The following is a 6,367-nucleotide window of genomic DNA, read 5'->3' on the forward strand; positions in this document are numbered from 1 at the left end:
ACTTTAGGGTTCAGGAGATGAATGTGTTTACTATAAAGCAAAGGAAAATCTGCAACCATAATGCCTGTTTTTTTGGGGGGAACAGGGGAGTATATAACAAAACCATTTGCACATTTGTTTGTATGAATATATTTCAGAGAACCAATCATCATATTTCAAATCATAATAATACACCACAGGAATTGTGTTTGGACCATAAACAGAAATGAGTCAGACAAGAGAATTTTAATTATAGCTTGTTAAGTTAGATAAGGATTCAAAAGCTCTCTTTTTGGCTTATTGTTTATATAGAAATATAAACCAATCTGTTTGGTTTATATTGGTTTCCTATAGACTAAGCACAACAATTCAAACACCTAGTATTTGATTAACTCTTGTAGAATTAGAATATTCTTATGACTATATTTGGGAAATCATTTTGTCTGTGGGCAATGTATATTTTTATTTACATAAAAATTCTAGTGGTTGTGCTGTTTTGAAATCATAGTATGAATGATAAGTTCTACATGTAAAGTGGGGGAAAAGCATGAAGCATTAATGATGAAAAATTTACTGCAGAGACTGGAAAGTAATAGTGCTTTGTACTGTAATTGCTAATGTATTTAGAGTTTAATAGCAAATTAGTGTCATGCCTAATATTAGTTGAAATGAATTCTGATATTCTACAGCTTAAAATAATGATGGTGGGCCCTCCCTGGTGGCGCAGCGGGTTAAAGCACAGCACTAAGAAACCAAAGCCACTTCCGCATGAGTTTGATCCCCGCCTGCCCCGAAGGCGACCACATGGCGAGGCAGACCTCTCCTGACCCGCCCGCTGCTCCCCTCAGCAGTGTATTTCGTGGATCTGCCTGTTCTGCTCCCCGCTCTGTCTCTGGTGACTCCTCTCACCCTCCGCATTTCTGGCCTGTACCCCAGTTCTGTACGAATAAATAAATAAATCTTTTAAAAAAAATAATGATGGTAAGTCATTGGGCCTTAGTCTTAACCAGTGCTCATGAAAGCCCATGTACTATCTAACAAAAAGGACATTTCTTTATATTTTTTAGTAAGTTGTTCTTGAGACAAGATGAAATAAGTCTTTACGAAGTAAAATATTAGGCTTTCTGTATTTTTTCACAAATGGAAAATTTTGAAATGTATGAAATGAACTTTAAATGTAAAAGATTGCTGCATTTTAAGTCCAGTGAATATATTTATGAGTATTCAACATCACTATATCTCTGCTTAATAAATTATACTCTCCCAGTTCCATTTCAGTGACTCTTCAAGTATATTACATACTCATTATTTCCTAAGTTAATGAATCAATATATTCTACAAAAGCACCTTCCTCCAGCACCTCAATATTTGCCACAAAATATTAAAAAATAATTGCAAAATGACTTTGCTTTTCAAAAAGCTTCTTTCACCTCATGTGGCTTATAAGAGTACAACTGTGGAATCAATAATTTGTTTATTATTTTTATTGTAAATAGCAGTTTATACAGCTGATATCATTTGGCCATTTTCCTTCTGCATATTTTGTAATCAAAACAAAGTAAAGTAAAAAAATAAAAGATTTCACCAGTGAGCTTACTAAAATTTAGGTGGAAAAAAACTGAAAACACAATAAAGAGAAGTTTGAGTGAATTGTATTACTAACACAGTATGTAAAATGAGTGAGGCAGGCAACACAAAATAGCATAAGATTTGTTTAATGCGGTGAGAATACCAGAGATCTGGAGGAAAAGGGAACGTACAGGTTAAAAAGATTAAGGGAAATACTTAGAAATCTTCACTCTCATTAACTTAATGGACAGTTAAGTTCATGGACCTAATGGACTTCAGCTTAAAGCAACTCTGTTTATTATGACTTTCATATAATCATTATGAGATAAAATCCCAGAAATCCATCTTTTTAATAAGAGACAAAGTAGAGGTCTCATGAAACAAGTGACTATCAATGCGGAGCCAAAATGAGGTGCTGATGTTTATGAAAACACTGCCCTTGGAAAGGATGGAGCTACTTTAGGGTTCAGGAGATGAATGTGTTTACTATGTACTTATAACCAACTGTAAACTTATCAATTTTCTTGCCCAGTGTACACTTTTAGAAAATACTTTATAATGTCTTCCTGGTCTAGACTAAGGTTTTTTCAACTCATTTTTCAAAGCATAGGCATGTAACTGTAAGGTAGTAAGAATAAATGTTAGTGATTCAGACTTAAACTCAAAAGACATAAGTACAAAGACCTAATTATAAATAAGTCAACAAAATACAAAATAAATTAACAAAGAAGTTATACTGAAAGTAGCATATGATTTCAATGCCCCATATACATAAACAAAAAGTAGGGAATTTTATGCCTTTGAGAAGTTTTCATACAGAATAGTCAGTGTCCATCTTGAGTCACTGCAATATGTAAAAATTATTTTTATTCAAATATTATTTGAAAGTTGTAATGGAAAAATCCATGTAGGTTTCCAATGGTTGCTTATTTTCATTTTGCAGTTTCCACTGGTCAGATGTCCTAACAGTGCACAGTAGTAACACTCTCTTAGATGTCACAGAACTGAAATTTACCTAACATGGTTTTCTATTTAACTTAGTTAGATTATGTCACTCTCAGGGATGCTCACAAAATGCAAGTAAAAAGTTTAATAACAGAATTAAAATCACTGCCATGGCTTTATACCCTAACTTTCCTCATCTCCTGCAAAAGAGGTGTTTTAATTCAATACACCTATGGGTATTACAAATTTTGATCTATCATTGACTGTAGAAATGATAAATATAGTTCAACTGTCCAATTTTAAACATAAGGAAAGGTAGAGTTCAAGGAACTTAAATGACTCACCTGAAGCTGAAGCAAATTCAGAATTCAAGAGGCAGAGTGGGGAGCAGAGCCCACAATCATTTACTTAAAGTTACGGCCCTCCCTCACGGCTCAGTTGCTTAAAGCACAGCACTAAGAAGCTAAAGGCACTTCAGCATGAGCTCGAGCCCAGCTAGCCATGGAGGTGACCACATGTCGTGGCAGACCTCTCCTGACCCGCCCGCTGCTCCCCTCAGCAGTGCACTTAGTCAGGCAGCCTGTTCTGCTCCCCACTGTCTCTGGTGAAACCTCTCACTGCCCCACTTCTCTGGCCCTACCCAGGTTCTGTATGCATAAATAAATAAATCTTAAGAAAAAAAAAAAAACTTATGTTATTCTTTCACTTGGAATCATATTGTTTTTGTACATAAAAGCCTGATTTGTTTCACATGAAAATTCTGCCTCATCTCTCTTGTATTAGTTGTTAAAGTTAATTCACAGCACTTTCATTTGTTGGTAAGAGTAAATTAGATTAGACGGCCTTTGACATGTCGAACTAGTTCTCTTAAGCCTCTTCTTAACTCACATGAAACTTTTGTGCTCCATGTGGGTCACATGAAGATAAGGGATCGTTTGTGTTTATGTTTGTGATCAATGGTCACATATTACTTTCAATGATCACATATTACTTTCTCTGCATATGTCCCTAAAACATGCATTCATTATATGAGACCTTAGCCATACTAGCCTAATCAACTTTCACTTCTATTTAAGTAAAATTGGCACATGAAAAGAATACATCCCAAATATTTGGCTCTCCATTGTATTTGATAAAATCTAAGAAAATGGAGCAAATCTTTTTTTTTCTCTCTTTTTATCCATAGCAGCTCAAGTCTCCTCAAATCAGAGGGGTTTAAAGATCCTTGAAATATGGAAAACAATCATTAACAAGAAAGAGAAAATTTGCCTCTGACTTACATAAATTGAAAGCAAACATCTAATCCTCACAAAGAACTCTTTGAATTCAAAGGGTAACCCTGCTTGAGTCCCTGAATTCATGCCACAGTTCTTAGACTATTTGATGTTTTTATGTTATAATAACTTTAAGAATTTGCCAAAAGATTATTTTAGGTATATATTATTATTTAATGGCAAAAATATTATGAGGCAGAAAAACTATTTCAAAGTGTAATGAAAAAACTGTATTATGCTAATATTTTCTAAAAATTAATAGTGCATTTTATCATTATAAGTATATATTCTTTTAAATTCTAATCTACCCATAAACTATATTAACACATTACATAATATGCAGATTCTGGATATTCAATTGTAAAAATTAGAATAATGGGTGAAAAGAAACACAACAAAATAATAATAATAATAATATAGCAATAGTACTAAGTAGTACAATAGTTAAATCCACAAGTTAAGGAACAACTTTAAAGAACAACTTTATTTGAGATCTGTCACCCATCAAATTATATATTACAACACAGTAGTTCCGAGAATATAAACTAAAGAACACTACCTCCTTAAAATGGTAATAAGTGAAACAAAAAGGGTACCATGGTCCAAAATACTTGAAAGACACTAAGCAAATTTCAGTAAACAGATTTCTTTCTATACCGTCTCTCAGAACTTTTAATTTTTAGCATATATTACAAATATCCAAAATAATCACATAGCAGATATATGCAACAGCTAAAGTTTCTTTCATTTACAACTTTTAAGTTTTGAACCTGTATATATGTGATATTAAATCACTCAAAGATAAATCAGACAATTCATTAAAAATTATAAACATTTCCTCACTTGTGAAATTCCTAATTAGTAATTACATACACAGCACATCATATGGTTTTGGTTGCACAAATAATAATGTAAGCCACTAATATCTCCCCTTTAAAACCACATTTTACCCAGTCTGTGACCACAACCAATGACATGGCAGAAAATTATGAACATATGAAAAATTTGGTGCTTACAGGAAGAGCTAACATTGATATTTTACCCATAATCACATTTCCTCTCTTTAAAATTAGACTTGGTCACAGCATTGTTGCTTAGGCTGGGAAAATACTCAAAGGAAAATTACAATGGGACTGAAATCAGGAAACCAATTGACTAATTAATTACATAAGTGTTACACTGACCTTTTAGTTCTTATAACTTTCCAAGCACTAAGCAATTCCACTTTAACATTTCAGAGCTTTTCCACTGCTGATTCTTTTTCTGCCTGGGAAATTCTTCTCCTAACCCAATTTTTCTCAAATCCCAGCCCTATCACTTTATCATCACCATCTTCCATCTTTTGAGTTATTAATTCAAAAAACTCCTTCACATACTGCTTTCTTTGATAATCATTCTCATCATTTCTGATACTTTTATATTAGAGCACTTAGGACTCATAATGATACATTATTTACAAAGATGTTTGTTCAATAACTATGTGACCCATTAGATTGTAAAATTCAAGAAAGCAAGAAATTATGTCTATTTTACGTACCAACACCTGAAACAAGCTGCATCTCCCCATATCGTTGCTAACTGCATTGAGTGAATGAAGGTACCATTACATGAATGGATACAAATATCCATTAAGTGTCTTTAACACATCACCATCAATAAACAGAAAGTTTTTCCATCAAGAGTATCCCTCTTATCAATCAAGAGAATCAACCAAAATGGTGAACTAAATACCTTTTGAGACAAATGGAGATAGACCTCTGAGCTGTGCCCTCACTGAGGTGCATAAGTACATGCTCCGTGTAAGCTTCAGAAACTTCAGTATAATAGTTCTTGAAGGGCGGTTGCCCTAATTCCCAGCTCTCAGTCAGGAAGTATGTAACTCCCAAGTTTATCTGGATTTAAACAACACTGCTTTTCTATGTTCTTCCTAGAAATATTCATAATATAGGCTCTCCCTCGAGGTGCAACAGGTTACGATGCTGCCCTGCAAGCTGGCCGCAGCTGCTTCAGTGCGAATTCGATCCCTGGCCCCAGAAGAGAGCCACATGGCGGAGCAGACATCTCCTGTCTAGCCCACTGCTCCCCTCAGCACTGGACTTTGTCTATCTACCTGTTCTTCTCCCCACTCTCTGGTGAACCCTCTCACCACCCCTGCACCTCTGACCTATACCCTAGTTCTGTATGCATAAATAAATAAAATCATAAAAAAGAGAAATATTTATATTATATGTTGCTATTGGACAGTAGTCAAAAAGTGAGTATAGTCACTTGAATGAGTCACCTTAAGTAAAATCTGTGAAACTAAAAGATTATGATAAAATTTAACCTGGAGGGTCCTCCCTGGTGGCACAGCAGGTTAAAGCACAGCACTGAGAAGCTAAACTCACTTCGCATGAGTTCGATTCCCGCCTGCCCTGGAGGAGATCCACATGGTGAGGCAGACCTCTCCTGACCCGCATGCTGCTTCCCTCAGCAGTGTACTTCGTTGATCTGCCTGTTCTACTCCCCACTCTGTCTCGGTGAAGCCTCTCACCGCCCCTGAGCCTCTGGCCTGTATCCCAGTTCTGTATGAACAAATAAATAAATCTTTAAAAAAAAAA

The 6,367-nt window shown here is 35.0% G+C and overlaps 1 protein-coding gene across 2 annotated transcripts in view; it reads right to left on the bottom strand.

Annotated features, from left to right (window-relative positions):
• PRKG1 (protein kinase, cGMP-dependent, type I) overlaps window positions 1–6,367 on the bottom strand; it is a 1,208,869-nt gene that overhangs the window by 1,130,613 nt on the left and 71,889 nt on the right. Inside the window, exon 1 of one of the 2 annotated variants that reach the window (XM_012723496.1) lies at window positions 2,838–2,857. The exons of the other annotated variant lie outside the window; for it this stretch is intronic. The gene's annotated coding sequence lies outside the window, so the exon portion shown is untranslated. Of the gene's footprint in view, window positions 1–2,837; window positions 2,858–6,367 lie in introns of those variants that run through there. 2 annotated transcript variants of the gene reach the window in all.

The sequence above is a fragment of the Condylura cristata genome, unplaced genomic scaffold, assembly GCF_000260355.1.
Source record: "Condylura cristata isolate star-nosed mole 26May11 unplaced genomic scaffold, ConCri1.0 scaffold00011, whole genome shotgun sequence".
NCBI lineage: Eukaryota > Metazoa > Chordata > Mammalia > Eulipotyphla > Talpidae > Condylura > Condylura cristata.